At 39.1% G+C, this 16,871-nt stretch overlaps 1 protein-coding gene across 1 annotated transcript in view; it reads left to right on the forward strand.

Annotated features, from left to right (window-relative positions):
• Positions 1-16,871, forward strand: part of Zfhx3 (zinc finger homeobox 3) — a 929,635-nt gene that overhangs the window by 170,038 nt on the left and 742,726 nt on the right. Inside the window, exon 2 of the mRNA XM_078032605.1 lies at positions 10,288-10,354. The gene's annotated coding sequence lies outside the window, so the exon portion shown is untranslated. The remainder of the gene's footprint in view (positions 1-10,287; positions 10,355-16,871) is intronic.

A 16,871-nucleotide genomic window follows, 5' to 3' on the forward strand; every position in this document is an offset into this window, starting at 1 on the left:
ATGTTAAAAATATATATTTTTTAAAGAACAAAGCAAAACAATCTCATGATGATTTGAGTGTTCAGAAATGAAAATGGTGTTGTCCAGAATAGGACCATGAAATCGACAGGCTTAATTGCAGATCTATTTGGGGACTAGTTCGTTGATAACTGTTACATTGCTTTTTAGGTTGAGAGCCAATGGCAACCGTTTCATAACCCATAAGGAGATAGGCAAACTATAGGTTGCTTCCTTTACTAATAGACAAAGGATTTCTAAGAAAATTTTATAAGTGGAAGATGGGCATTTTGTTTTGTGGATTGCAGAAACTTCCTTTATGGGACCCTAAGAACCCAAATTTGTGCATTTAAGTTAGAGTTCATGGTGAATTCTTTCTTCTCTTTCTTGTGCCCTACATGAAGAGAAAAGAACTTGACTGTCACCTTAACCTCTATAGTGCAGGGTATCTGGTGGTCTGTGTTCTCACTTGTCATTTCTTTGCTAGCTATGGTACTGAGAGCCATCCAGCAATACTTCTTGATGTAGCTCAGGCCCCAAAAGTCCTGAGAAGCCCTAATCCAAAGTGAATCTTCTATAAATAATAAACAGCAAATAGGCTCCATTTAGTTATATTAACCCCCAAATAGGTCAGGCACATTGTTTAAAAATGCAAACATCACAATAAAACAGATTCCCTAGATGCGGAGTTTGATGTGTATGTGCAGATTTTCTAGACATGGTACAGGAAGAAAATAGCGCACACCTATACTTTGCTACTTAAAATATTTATATATTATCTCTGAAAAGTGCTACTTTTGGAATGCTATTTATTATAAGCTGATAGAGCTCAAGGGCTAGATGTCCTTCTTGTTTTCCCTGATTGCAGAGTAGTTCCTGCTAACTTTACTTTCTGAGACCTGTGGAGTCCTTGAGAGGGTTTGTAACTGCTGCCAAATTTTTTTTGTGATTTCTTGCCGAACAACTTGGCACTCATCTGCAATCCTCTTTCATTTCTTCAATGGGTCTAATTTCACACATTAAGAATCTTATTGTTTGCCAGCCAAAATAAAATGGCATAGTTCAAAACTATTTATACAATTCAAAACATTTCCCCCCCCTTTCAGAGCGCAGTCAGTTTGCCTTTCTCCTTCCATCGTGTGTTAACTTGGTTTCTTTCATGCCGGGAATAATTAGACAATTAAGTGCTGATGCGCTAGAAATGAAATGGCATATTTTCCTTGAAATTCTCACTACAAGAATACCTGCTCTAATTCACATTCCTCTCTAACGTCAGATGGTAAAGTGTTCCATTGTGAGTATGAATGTGTACATCCCAAAGTATTTGCTCTTGGCCAACGATACCACTGTAATTCCATTGAGAAGTGGTAGTAATTACATTTTCCTAGTAATTACTTGCAATTAAAAATATACAGAAGTGACCTTCGTGACTGTGTTGAAATCTCCTGACCCTTTAAAACTAGTTACTTCCTTTAAATGTTGCTTGAATTCTCTCTCTTATCCTCAGTACTCCCTGGAAATGCTATAATTAAGAAATGAAACAGAAATCCAGTGTAGTCAGGATCTGGCTGTATATCTGGCTTGATTCATTCCTATGAAAAGGATCTCAAACAATTCCCAGCGGGATTGAGGGGGTCCCCTCTGTAGCTTCCCGACCGATCTCTGTTAAAAGACCCCAAGTGCTTCAAAGTTCAGGAGAGAATTCTCCCTCCCATCCTCCACCTTTTTCTTCCTTACACATCCATTCATTAGAAAAGGATCTCTAAACCCAGGAAACACTCCAGGGGAGGGAAAATTATGTTCCTTTTCTCGAAAGGAGGAGTAAAAAGTAATTTGTGGACATATTTTAAAGTGACCAGAATCCTGGAGAATTTCAGGCACAGCGATGAATCCGTCTTCAACAGGAAAAGGTTGACATGAAGATAGGCTACAGGCCACACTGACACAGGGAGAGGCTGAGCTATTTCATTATAATCTCCTTTACCCATTAAATCTGAAACCCTATTAAGCCAAGGACCACATCACCTTGGCTTCTCAGCTCTTCAAATCACTTGCAGATAGCAGGTGCTCCTTAAATATTTTTAGAATCACTAAATCAATGAATCAGTAGCTCAGTAAGTCGAAAATAATGAAGAACAAGTGATTGTGTTACATAACTTGAGAGAGAGGCATTCCAAAATACTGGAGAAGATGCTTTACAGGAATGATACTGCTTGGGTCAAATCAGACTCCACCATGTGCCAGATATATTTTCTTGAGAAGTTTCTTAATCTCCTTGAACCTCATAAAAATGGGAGTATTAATGGAATCTATGCTACAGAGGTATTATGGAATCCATGATATTGATTTTAGGCAAATACTTAATGCATGATAAATACTTAATGCAGGTTACCTATTATTATAACCATTTTCACTAATTCTTCAGCTTTTCACTGGTACCCTTGGGATTTGTACTCACACTTGCCTTGTTCTAAATCTCATGGTCTTAACTTCTGCACTTTCAAGACCAGAGGTCATGGATGATACTCTTTCATGGACCGTAATAGTTAACTTGGAGTTCCTTTGTCAATATTTGGATACAAGCACTGTAACACTTAGTTTTTAACCAAGTCTTGGACTTTTCTTTTTTCTTTTTTTTTTTTTAAAGAGAGAGTGAGAGAGGAGAGAGAGAGAGAGAGAGAGAGAGAGAGAGAGAGAGAGAGAGAGAGAGAGAGAGAGAGAATTTTTAATATTCATTTTTTTAGTTCTCGGCAGACACAACATCTTTGTTGGTATGTGGTGCTGAGGATCGAACCTGGGCCGCACTCATGCGAGGCGAGCGCACTACCGCTTGAGCCACATCCCCAGCCCCAAGTCTTGGACTTTTCTATTCAGCTGTAGAGGGAGCCCACAGGGCTGCTCAAGGTCTACTGATGGAGCAGACATTTTTAGGCTAGTTCGTAGATAATAACCAGTAATCATACCATCAGGACCATTTCTAGAACCCACTTGTTTTGACTGATGAACTCACAACAGGATCTGTAGCAGCAGGAAGAGCTCATTTCAACTCAGTTTTGATAACTGAGAGGAGTTGGTGAGCAAGTGAGAAACCTTTAATAGCTGATGGACGACAGTTTCTTTTGGCCTTTTACTTTTATACTGTCTAGTTTATAGGTGGGAGCAATGGATCTATATTATTTAGATATCTATATTATTTATATATATTATATATCTATATTATTTAGTGATTTATCTATTGATGAGTAACCCACCAAACCCTATAGGTTGAAGTCAACCACCATTTAATCTGTTCCTAATCTTTAAGCTAGAGATTTGGGCTAGGGTGTTGGGGCTTTGGTCTCACTTAGTACTGGATGGCTGTAGTAGCGGGTACGTGGTCCAAGATAACATCCCTCATTTTTCCAGTTCTGGGCTGGTGGTGGGGTCCATATCTTTGGTATCTAGTGGGGCTAATTGACATCATGGCTTGAGGACTTTAATGGCAGCCCAAAGAGGAAAGGCCCTAGTACACAAGTGCCTCAGCTTGTGTCATGTTTACTAATATCCTGTGACCAAAGTAAGTCAAAGGCCATGCCCAGATTCAAGGCATAGACACCACCCTGTGATTGGGGGAGCCCAAGGGCATGTTGCAGAGGGTGTGTGAAAACACAGGAGAAATCATAATAACCATGTTTGTAAACAATGACCACAGCGTGAAAAATAGGTTTCAAGTTCATGTTTGCAAGGTGTGAAGCAAGTTCTTCCACAGTTTTTGGAGGGTTTGCAACTCAAAATTACACTGGCCCCAAATTAATTTGTAATGTGTTTTTTATTATGGAACTGCTTCCAGCAGGCTCCTAGGGGATCACACAGCTTTAGTGGGGATCACAGAAACCTTAATGCACATCCCCTGCTTACACGCTAAGATGAGACCAGATCTTTATGTCTGCAAACTGAGCTTTGGCCTGTTGGGGTGGATGCAAACCCTTGTTTTTGCTTCTTAAGTATTGCATGTCTCCAGAGCTGGCTAAGCTTTGCTAGCAAAACTTGATAGTCATTTCTTTTTTCCATGGTTTCTTATGAAAATTAAAAACCCCAGGAACTCTCAGCAATTTCACTTACTCCATCTGACTTATAACATAAAACTCCTTATAAGGCTTTCTCAGGGAGCTGCCATGTTCTGCTTGGCCCATCTCCCTGTGACTCCTATCCCCTTAATATTTCTTTGTTTTTGTTTTGTTTTGTTTTGTTCCAGGGATTGAACCCAAAGGCACTTAACCACTGAGCCACATCCCCAGCCCTTTTAAATATTTTATTTAGAGGCAGGGTCTTTCTAAATTGCCTAGGGGCCTCCCTAAATTGCTTAAGCTGGCTTTGAACTTGCAATCCTCCTGCCTCAGCCTCCTGGGCCACTGAGATTACAGTCGTGCATCATCACACAGGGCTCTCCTTAATTGTTCACCTAAGTCAAGCAGCTGCCTAGCTGCAGAACGGGTGAAGGGGGGATATAATTTCTCCTACAGCCAAGGAAGCTTCTGAATGGAGTCTGGCCTTCTCCCTGACTGATTAGAAAATGTGCCAGCAGTGCCCCCCCTCGCACCATGCAGCTCTGACATGCTGGGAAATCAGTGACCACAGGAAGTCAACCTATAGGACCACATGGCTACTTCTCAGGGATGTCTTGAGTCCATTCATAACTTCTGGGCCTTCCTAGAATCTTACTTTCCCCACAGCGTCATATGAAATCGCAGCAGTAAATGACATAGAACCTTAGGAGTTTCAAGTAAAGAGTACTTATAATGATGTTTTGAAGGGAAAGAAATACATCATCTGGTTTTCTCCTAAGTTCACACCTCTGAGTTTAATTGATTATGTCTTGGAGCAATAAGCATCAGTCCTTTGAGAAGTACTCCTTAGATCATTTTAAATGAGTTGCTCTGCACTAAACTCAACTGACCTTTGGCCATTGTCTTAGTCCATTCTTGCCGCTAAAACAAAATACTTCAGGTAACTTATAAACAATATGCATTGATTTCCTGCACATCTAGAGGCTTTGAAGTCTATGATCAAGTTACCAGCAGATTCAGTGTCTGGTGAGGGCCTGATTTCTGGCTCATGAATGACACATTCCCACTGTGTCCTCACCAGGTGAAAGGGCAGCTCTCTATCTAGGGCCTCTTATATATAGGCATCAATCTTATTCATGAGCATGATAACTTTATGGTTTAATCACCTGCAAATGGCTCCATTTCTTAACACTGTCACCTTGGTCATGAGGCTTCAAAATATAAATTTTGGAGAAACACAAATGTTCAGACCATAGCAGCCATAATGTCATGTGTACACTGAAATGTTTATGTCCTCTTGTGAATTTTGGGTTTTAACTTGGAGACAAAATAGCACATGTGGAAATTTGGAGGTTGAACAGAAGAGTAATCTTCGATATCGATATTATTAAGTCTTAAGATGCTAATGAGGTTTCTCTTTCTGAGGTGCACACTAGCAGAAATGCTCTGGGGGGCCTCTTTGTAGCTTAGCCTTTGCCTCTTGACCTTTAACAACATCACACAAATTTATATAGTAACAAAAGACCCAGAAGTTTGGATATTTTAAAAAAAACTACCATAATTTAAAGAAAAAAAAAAATCTCTCTTCTAACCATTTTTTCCCCCAAATGGCGATGCTAACAATTAAGCTCCCACTTCCCAAATATGTACAAAGTGGGTTCTGTTCTGGTACAGGTGACAAGGAGGTCAGCCCTCCCCAAACAATTCTGCTATGGTCTACTTCTTTTTCACTATATAGCATGAAGATGTAGATTTTAGAATGGAGGTTTTAGAACTCTCCTCCAGATTAGATTTGGAATCCAGAAATATATGCCACAGGTGTTATAATTATCCCATGGCTCTCACATGAGTTCAGACATGTCTTACTTAGTACAGAGAATTTTCTTAGGAGTGGCCTGAGGCCCATCCTTAACAGAGCAAAGCAACCTGAAGAGCATAGGAGAGGCTAAGATCTTTTTGCATTGATCATACTGGGCAGCTCTTGTGACCAGTCAGTTACCTTCTTTGGGCATGAATTTCCTTCTCATTCCAGAGAACATGCAAGAATTCCTATATGTTGGTTGAGTTTGTCCATCACTGAATATCTTTGTTGTCCAAAACCTGTTATGTAGGGCACAAACCCATGTTACTCCAGGAAAAAGAGATGGATACATAGTTAGGTCTGGAAACATTTTGGAGGTCCAGGACAGCACACTAACGATTCAGAGAAGTTCAGCATAAAGAGGACTATTTAATTTTGCTTAAGTCATATTTCTTACTGATAATGTGAGCACATTTCTTTCTCTCCCAACACACAATAATATCCCACAATTCAGAGGATGTTGCTGCAGACCAGCTGTTTAATCTGCATATTAGGCCAGACTCTTGGCCAACAACACAACAAGAACCTCAGTGTTGGCTCCTTGTGGAAGAGCACTTATTCTCTGATTTGTTCTTATGCCCATCGGCCTGCTTAAGGGTTGTTCTGGGAATGGGGTACAGGGGGCCTTGCCATTATAGTCATTGTAGATGTCAGATTTGGTACATGATCCATACTAGCACCTAATAACCCCTGTTTTACTTAGCCTTTGAATCCTTGTGACCAAAATACTGCCCAAGAACCACTTAGAAGAGGAAAAGTTTATTGGGGACTCATGGTTTCAAAGTCCATAGATGGCCAACTCCATTGCTCTGGGCCCAGGGTAGAACTTCATGAGGGAAGGGTCCGGCGGAGGGAAGCTGTTCCCCTCACCGCAGTCAGGAAGCAGAGCTGGGGAAGGGCAGCCAGAAAGGTGAACCTTCCCAGGGCACCCCGGCGGCCCTCCTCTTCCAGCCACACTGCTCCTCAGCAAGTCCATTCAAACTGGGATGGACTGATTGCTACAGCTCTCAAGACTGAACCGTTTCACCTCTGAATATTCCTGCATTAACAGAAGCTTTTGGTAGACACCTCATATCCAAACTGTAATACACCCTTTTAATGATGTACCATGAAATGTCTGCCTTATATTTTGACTCATGTATTTGTTTCCTATGACTGATTTATCACAAACTTGTTGGCTTTACACAACTGAAATTTATCATCTTATAGTTTAGGAGATCAGAAATCTCAGATGGTCTCAGATGGGCTACAATTGAGGTGTTGTCGGGCCATGATTCTTCCTGAAGGCTATAAGGGAGAATTCTTCTTCTTCTTCTTCTTCTTCTTCTTCTTCTTATTATTATTATTATTATTCTCCTCCTCCTCCTCCTCCTTCTCCTCCTCCTCCTCCTTCCCCTCCTCCTCCTTCTCCTCCTTCTCCTCCTCCTCCTTTTACATTTTTCAGCTTCTTGAGGCTATTGGTATTTCTTGGTTCTTGGCTCATGACTCCCTCCATCTTCAAAGTCAGAAGTCAGTCTGTGTCAAGATTCCAATTCTGGTTCTAGCTGTGCTGTCTCCCTCTTCCACATTAGCAAACAAGAAATGTGACTGCAGGGGCCCACTCAGATATTCTGGAACAATCTGTTTTAAGGTCATCTAATTTCATGCTTAATTCTCCCTTGCCGTGAGACCTATCATATTCTGGGGACTAGGCCATGGACATCTTTGGGAAGCTATGATTCTGCCTACTATATCCATAATCCATCATTGAAATCACTCTCTTTACTTTGATTCCACGAATGCTCAGAGCCATCTAGTAATGTATCATACTTCATCTTATTTTCATAATCTTATTTTCCTGTATCCTAACTCTCTCCTAAAATTCACATCATTGCATGTGCCCAAAATCTGTACATAATACCTTAATATAAGTAATCACTATTACTAACGAACCTCTAGAACAGATAATGGGAACTACCACGAGGGGCAAAATCTGGCTCCTTTCTTGTTCTTGTAAATAAAGTTTTATTGAAACATAGCTGCTACTTTCTTGCTGTGAAGGTAGAGTTGAATAGTCATGCACCAAAACTATGAGGCTCCCACAGAAGAAATATTTTCTATATACGTGGCCCTTGGTATAGACCCTCTGAGACTTAATGGGGTGTTGTTTCTCTGTCATTGTGACAGGTCCCTTGAAGTCTTTGAAACTTGTGCATTAGTTAGCTTTTGAGGGTTACTCTTAGATTTTGGATTTAGTAGAGATTGTATAATTGTCCAGAGAATTTGGGACAGTGTGGACCTAATAAAAATTACATGAGGTAGTAAAATTATGTTTGTTTTATTGAATCAGATTGTATCAACATATTTATAAGAGGTTATGCAGTGGCTTAAGAGTAATTAAATTTTGTTCATCAGTGATTACCACCCCATGTTCCCCACTGCTCCATCTCTGAAGGCTGAGAGAGAAGTGAGTGGGCTTTGAGCTAATTAATATTTCACAAATCGAATGATAATTTGTGTGCTCACTCATAACTCACATTATTGATGGTTTCAAAATAGAACGACTTTTAATAAATACCATTTATTTGCTAGACAAAAACATGAGAGACACCTCTAAGAGTGAAAGTGGTGGAGATCTCTAGGGTATAGTCTGGCTCTAAAAATCTCACAGCTGTCATTTATCTTTCTTTTAAATCAGTATGTAACAGGTAGCTTATCAACTGTGCAAATGATGACATTCCTTATGGCCATTCCAAGGGAAGGGGATTTGAATTTTCTTCTAGAGGGTTACTTACTGCGTTCTGTGTAATCTTTCTTCAAAGCAACATTACTGGAGTCTTGTGCATACAAACTCGATTTTGTGTGTAACTTATACATAGAGCAAAGCACTGGGTATTAAATCTAGAGAACAGGATCAGGTACTTACCTTGGGGCACCTGCTACCTGAGGAGTCTATATTTGATAATACTAACCAGGCTTAGCTCGTAGCCAGGGGTTTTCAACTTTTCAGTGACTTAGGAACACTAACCAGAAGCCCAGGGCTCAACTTGCTGCAGACTCTAGATTGTTTTGAGTTAAATTTCATTCTCTACCTCTTGGTCAGTCTCTCTCTCTCTCTCTCTCTCTCTCTCTCTCTCTCTCTCTCTCTCTCTCCCCCCCTCTCTTTTTCTCTCTCATCATCCCCCTCCTTTCTAAACTCAATCTCCTTGTGTTTTTTGTAAGTATAATTTTAATAAAACAAGTCTTTTGAAGTTCATGGTTTACTTTTATAATTCATTTCTGCACGCTTCATTAATTTGGCAAGACATTTTTGCCCTGACTTTGGACAATGATTCTTGGGGAAAAACTAACAATTGGATCAGTAGCTGTTTATCACTCTTCTAAAGAAACAGTTATCTTCTATAAAAATGCTCTTTTGTTCCATGCTCTCTTAATTTTCATACCCATTATAAACCAGGAATGATGACAAGATGCTTCTGGAACCAAGTTCCGCCATGTTGGGACATCTCATCTTTCATTTTTGTAGTGAAAAACAAATAATGAATAGTCGTTTACTCTTCCCCATCCACTGAGACATCCATAGAGAGGAAGTCTAATTCTTATATTCTGTAGCATAAGTAAAAATTATTTTTTGAATCAGTTTGTGTTTGCACTAGTTCAAATTTCTGGACTTGGAATTTCTTCCTTGGCACTCACTCTACATGCATCATCTTTGACCTATGCTCATCCTACAAGCTGATGATGCAGTACGGGTGATGATCGTTTCTACATAATAAGTGTGAAGTTTATCTGTGACACAGACAAGTCTGTGTTAACTCTACATCTTTTTCCAAAAGGATAGAGATTAAGATTTGCCATATTTATATGATGTTGTCTGTCTGTTTTAGGATGAGATAAATTCCACACACACAAACAAAAAACAAAACACACACAAAAAACATGCTGTTGCCTCTGAGTTTCAACCTTAACTTAAAACTCCTTTCTATTTTTGGAGAAGTTTCCCTTTAATTTCTTTGTACTTTTTCTACATGGAGACCAATGAGAAAATCACAAAGTCATTAAACACTAGGAAAAGTGTTTAATGATAGCTTAAAATGTGACCATCATTAGCAATTGTTTAATAGAAATGATTTTTTTTTTTACCATTTTCTATTCTTTCTCGGTGTTGGGGGGATGCAGGCTTTCTTTGCAGTTGGAAACATTTTGAAATGTGGTGAAGCCTTCATTGTTTGTTATAGCTATAACCTCTATGACTTTGAGATTTTAAATCAACTTCCATTTGGAATATGCTCATTTTTAACTAAGGCTGCATATTATGACTGTCAGCTCCCACCCCTCCCCCAATAATTTTGATTGCTGTTTCTAGATCTTTTCCTTAAACCAATTTTTTTTTCATATTTATAGGCTTCTGGATTTTTTGAACTCTTCTGAGACCAAAAGAAGAATAAATCAAAGAAGAACTCTGACCTTGGTATGTAGACACATCCCAGGTGGGATGTCCTAGAAATTATCTAGGGAATCTCCTTCAGAGAGCTTTGTTTTATTCAAAGTAGTGTTGAAGGTTGATTTCAGCAAGGAGGACATTCTCCTGTCTGATTTCTTTGACAATGATTTGGAAGATGTGTGACATAAAAATGAGCAACTTAAACTTTAATGGTTTTACTTTCGAAATACCTATATATCTTTCGAATATTCTGGCATGAGTTTGACTTTGGCCATCGCAGCTCTGATGGCATCTGCCTGCTAAGATGATGTACTTCTAACTGCTTAATATCTGGTCCTGAAAAAAAAAATGAATCCAGTTGCTAGAGATTCTGTTTGCATATAAGAAGAAACAGTCAGCACTTTCTAGGGAATGTGCTGTCATCACAAGACGTGAATTTTCATAATTCTGACGTTTATCACGGCTGGTTTGGGCAGGTGCCCTGTGGATGGTTCATAGTTTTGTTCTTTGTTGAGACTGAAAATGACTCTGGGTCTCTATTGTCCGAGAAATGAATGAAACACAATGATGAAGAGATTCATAGAGGAGTGGGTGTTGGGGTTTGTTTCTGTGGCTGGAGTTGAGGAGGTGGCACATTTGTTCACCAGCAAATTGTGGTCCAAATTTTCCCACATAAGGGGAGAGGAAGAGAAGGGGGTATGGAGTGTTAAGGGTTAATGGAGGCAGAACGAAGTTGACATTGGCCGTTCCTGCAACCCCTTGGCTACTGCAGAGAAAGAAATTATTCAGAAAACACCCTTGGCCCAGGGAGCATTTCATCCTCCAGCAAAACGTCTTTCTCACTGGCCTGAGATATACAAGGCAAAGTGTTGTGTTGCCTTGGGAAATCCCTTTCCAAGCTCGGATATGAAGAGGGTGATGCTGTTAACCACAAGCAGGGGCCCAATGGTGGATATAAAGGGCATTCATTTGTTGAACTATGGAATAGACTAGATGCTTGGTATCAAATGCCTTGATCAAGTATTTTAGAAATCAGAGTTGGTTTCTTTAAAAAAAAAATAATTCTCTCTGGAGAGATTGGCTTATACGTTTGGCCATTTTGTTTTCATTCATTTCAAGTAGCTTTAAAAATTAATCGTATCTATGAGCCCAAGCCATGCTTGGACTATGGATTTGAAGAAGTCAGTGTGCCTGGCCCCAGATAGGTAGTCCCAGCCTGTGGTCAGTTGATGCTTTTCGTCCTGGTTAGCAGAGTGACATCTGTTTAGACAGAGCAACCATGTTTAAGCATATCGAAGCCCAAAGCACTTGAATTTTCTAACAATGAGGACATTGGGTGTTTCTCTTTGTGTGTGCTAATGGTATGGACTGATTTTGCAGAATCACTGCAGCAAGCTGTAAATGATGTATGAAATGAAAAATTCCTGTCCAGTGCACAGAGCGAATATATACAGTTCTATGCAATCACTGCAGTACTGGGCTATTTGTTTTAATATTTCCTTCAGACATATAGTAATTTTTTTTTTTGGTGACTCATTTCCAGATGCTTGCCATTGGCACATAGCTCAGATTTCCTTTGTACAGGTTTCAAGTGCATTTCAGCATTGTTTAAGTATCCTTAAATTAATAAATACTGCATTCTAGAGGATTTGACCTTTAAAAATATTCTGAGGAAGATCAAAATCAATATTTTTGTATTGAAATATTTGGGAAATGCTAAGGAGCCCAAGAGGTAAAATTAGAAATCATTTAATTCCGTTACGGAGAAATAATTAACATTTAGTATATATTTTTGGAGATATTTTTCCCTCATAATAAGATAATATTCTTTTTATAAAATTTCATCCCATCAATTTATTTGTGAACTTTTATTGCCAGTCGCCAACAGGATTTGAACTTCTTTCCATGGTGTTCTAGCGTAACTTTCAATTCCTGTGTGTTCCTCAGTTGTCCTGATAAGTTTTGCTCATCCTATTATTGAATGGTGTTATATTTCCTTTTTTTCTAATTTTGCTAATGTAGATAATTCCCTGTGTTACATAGTATTGTTCGTGTGATTTGACTAATTGTGATGTATATTTGGTTATGCCAAACTGGCCTCTGTTCTTTTCTTTCCAGATTTTCCTGACTGACATTTGTGTTTCACATTGAATTTGGACAGTGACTGAATTGTATTTGGATTTTCTCATATGGATTCAGCCTTACATAGCAGAAATAAGTCACCTTAAGTCATGAGGATGTTTTAGTCAGGCTTCTGCCTATCAGAGTTCTCTCTGTACAGTTCCCTTTTTGCACCACTGTTGCTGCATTTTGGACAAAGAGTAATTGTGGCTTCATAATATTAATTAGCAAAATTCCTCCATCCTCCCCAGGCTCCGGAGCACTTTAAATAGCATGGAGTGACCTCCCTCCTTTAGATCTGATAGAATTAGCAACTGTATCTGGCTCATTTTGGGCAAAAAAAGTTCTTTGAAGACTCTAATTAGCTTTCAGAATTATTGACCTGTTCAGGATGCCTTCAATCTCTTACTGAATCAACTTCAGTAATTTATGTTTTTCTGTTGAATTATCATTTCACCTGGAGGTTAAATTTGTTAACATAGGTGCAAACAAAATCTTGTCGTAATTTACAAAATAATTTTATAAATCCATTGTTAATCCATTGTTAGTTCTTGATAGGAATTAACATTATCTTCATTAGCCATGCCACAGGTAGTTTTAAGGAACTAGCTCTTAAATTGTCTTACTATTTACATAGCTTTTTTCTTAAAATTTTTTTTTCTTTGTAGTTATAGATGACAGAATCCCTTTATTTATTTTTATGTGGTGCTAAGTATCGAACCCAGTGCCTCACACATGCTAGGCAAACGCTCTGCCACTGAGCTACAACCTTAGCCCTTCATAGCTTTTTTTCTTGTTAATTTCTTAAGTAATATGCTTAGTTCATGTATCTTGCTTTGTTGTTGTTTACTAATAAATAGATTTTGGGGGAAAATACTCCAGCTCTTCACAAAATAGCTCTTACCTGGTCTGTAGACAGCTGTCAGTCTTCTGATTTCCTCAGCGCGGCCTACTGTGCGGCCCAGGGAATCTCACTTATTGGTGACAAGGGTGGCAGGGGTGAGTCATCTGACAGTAGGAGAATAGGTCTTTTCCTATTTTCTTTGTGTATATGCTCTTATGACTTTTTGCCACCATTTTTATTAGTAATATGCATACAGAATGAAATATGTGATATGTATGTAAATTACAAAGGAGAGTAATGAAATGAATACCTATAAATGCATGACCCAGCTTAAGGACAGGGACATTAAGGGGACCGTGGCTTCTCCCACATGCACTTCTTCCCTAGTCCTGTTCCTTATGTCCTCTTCCCTGGAAAGGGATAGCCACCATTGTGGATACTGTGCTAATCACTCTCTTGCCTTGTAAAAACAATAGGTTTTTAAAAAGTATCTATGTTGAATTGAACAATATGCTGAGATGTTTGAAATTTTTGAGTATCATAAAAATTTCATCACACTGAATGTAGGTTGAATACAAGTGAAGAATTTTCCCTCAATATTATATATCCAAGATCCACTCAGGTTCTTATATTTCACTTACTTCATTCACTTTACTACTGTACAGTAGCCTTTATGTGAATGCCTCATGTTTTTCAATCTGTTAATTAAATTAAAAACATTTTAATCTCATAAGATAATGTTGCTTTTTAATACTCTGCTATGTTTCTCCTGGTACTAACATATAAGAATTTCTTTTGGATATATAGATACCTCATATTCATAAAAGAATATAATCATAAATACAGAAAGTATAAAAGATTAATATGTTCTTATAATCCTTTTAATGTCTGCAGAACCTTAGTATTGATCTATCTGCCTTCTCTCTTACGATTCTATCTCATCATGAGTTTATCAATTTTATTGCCCTTTGGAAAAATAACAACGTTGGGTTCTGTTGATCATTTCACGTGATATATTCATTTCTTAATTTTTCTCACCTCTGCTTTTATTTCTCATTTGATACTGGTTTGGAGGTTGGAAGGGTAGATACAGTTTGGCCAACTGAAGAGCATAGAATGGTGAAATATTGGCCGGGCATGCAATGTTCTTGATGACATTCACTGGAATCTAGGAAATGCTCTTTCAATATGCATTTTAAAATAGATAGGTATTGGGTGTCCTAAAGTTCAGAAATGTCAACAGAGAGCTCTTCAAAATGTAGGCTCCCTTGATTACAGGTTGATACTGGGGATATTTTAGGACTTTTATTTATCTCCCCAACTTATCACACTCCCCTTGTTCCCAGAATGTCTTTGCTCCTTTCTCTTTCCCTGGCTCTTGATGAAATCACATTTCAAGATGGAAATATGCCTCCTAGGGGTGCCAGAGCAGAGATGATATCATAGATAGCGTTTCTGTAATTGATTTGATCTGCTATCCCAATCAGTCTTAAATGCACTACTCTGTCCTTAAACTATCATTGATTTTTATTTGCTTTGGTTACCTGTGTTTCCTGTTATGTTATTTTATTCCCTCAGTTCTGTCCCTTATTCTTGGGTAGTATCAATTTTCTTTACCTGGTGTGTGTCTGTCTTTGAAAAAAATCCTCAAGGATGATGCTGTTAGAGGGCCATATAACTGAGTGCCAGACATTCTTTCTCTGTACATATGGAATAGAGAGAGATGTATATGGGTTAATGTATGCACTTATAGAGAGGAATATTACAGCTCTTTCATGATATTTAAAACTAAATGCCACCGTTGTATTTTTTTTCCTAAGTCAGCCTAAACTTCCCTTAAAGGAAAGCTGAGAAAAGTAGTAATTTGGAACTAGTTGGCTTAACTTAAAAAGCTCCCCTGTGACATCAGAGTGTTTCATGCTATTGCTTTCTTAGACTTCCTCATTAAAATATTGACTACTCTTTTTCTTCAGTAAATGCTAATCCCAGCTCCCACGTACCTGTATTTACATTTCACTGCAGGCTGCCTGCCAGGTTAGAAATAAAACCAATTTGTTAATATCACCATTTCCTTTGCAGCAAAGAAAATATGCATTAAATTAAAGGTTTTCTAAAAATAATAAGAAACAGCTCCTGTTGATACCAACCATTTAGTTGTCTCTCTGGCTTAGGCTGTGAGTGCCGTGGTGATGAATGGCCTCCGAAGCTCCACTCATCTCTGCTCCCACCATCACTGTGCAAAGCTCCCGATCCTAAAGCCCCCTGTCACAGGCCCTGGTGTTGGCTTTCCTCCCCTTCCTTCTCCTCAGTCCTGTTTTTGTGCTTTCGCTGGTCCCTGCCAATGCCCATCTGAGGATGCAAAACACTATTTCTTTCTTTCTTTTTTTCAATATGAGTGAATGTGGTTAATCCTCGCTGAGAACATGCTGCTGTGTTGGAGCGTTCTCCCCAGAAATCTTGGAAATTTCCAACTGCAAGAGGGTTCCCATTTGATTTATGATTCATAAGTGGATCAGTGTTATTAAAATCCACGGGAGTCCTTTGTTCATGCAGTCATTCCGAGGGCCACCCATCACGCCCTTCCATACACTGTTTCCAACAAAGCATCCTCCTGGAGCCCATTGCTGTTTCTTAAATAACCCTTCTGGAGAAAGCAACTAATTATACAGCCGAACACCAAGTCGTATTAGTAACGGTGGAACGTGTGTGTGTGTGTGTGTGTGTGTGTGTGTGTGTGTGTGTGTGCGTGCGTGCGTTGGGTTATCTGAACTTGCAAAGTCAAGTGAATTTGCAATCCAACCTCACCGTTATTAACTTTATTAATTAGCATGCTTTGCCTGGCTGGATGTTACTCTTTACTGTGCTAAATATTTTATTTATAAAATAGATGGATGGATATTTCCGGTTAGTCCTGTAATCCTTAAGGAAAAGGGAGTCGTTGGCAAAGGTCACAACATCCTTTGGTGCAAAGAGGACTTAAACTTGGCCCCTAAGAATGGGCACACTTTTTTTTTTTTTTTTGGTTTCTCTTGCTTTGTCTCTTTCATTATGTTTTTCCCTGTCATTTTTCTTTGCTAAAACAAAGAATGGCCTTTGCTTTAGTGAGGGTAGAAGAACAAGGTCTTATTGATAATCTTCATGTTCTACTTTGGGGAAAATGTTAAAGAGAAAAAAAAAAAAGATTTCACCTAAGTGAAACTGGCAAGCTTTCTTCCAGTTGACCTAAGTGACCAGCTGTAAGATGACGGAGTTCATCATGGGCCTCGACCTTAGGAACCCTCTTCCCCTCCTGGCCCTTGTATTTTTTGGTCATTTTATTCCGCCTGATTCTCCTTCCTTTTGGGATGGGGTTGTCAGCCTCTCTTGCATCATTGTGTTCGTATTTTAGATGGGTGCACCATCACGTCCAATGGCTAAATTCCATTTAAACTGGAACTAGATGCAGGCCCACAGCTTGATGGCCTGGCTGCTGTAGCTTTGGTCCCGAAAGTGGCCAGCACCGAGGCGCTGCTCGGGAAGACATATTTAGCAACGCAGCATTGTGTCATGAGGGAAGCCACCTCATCCAGCTGGTAAGCA

The sequence above is a fragment of the Ictidomys tridecemlineatus genome, chromosome 15 (assembly GCF_052094955.1).
Source record: "Ictidomys tridecemlineatus isolate mIctTri1 chromosome 15, mIctTri1.hap1, whole genome shotgun sequence".
Lineage (NCBI taxonomy): Eukaryota > Metazoa > Chordata > Mammalia > Rodentia > Sciuridae > Ictidomys > Ictidomys tridecemlineatus.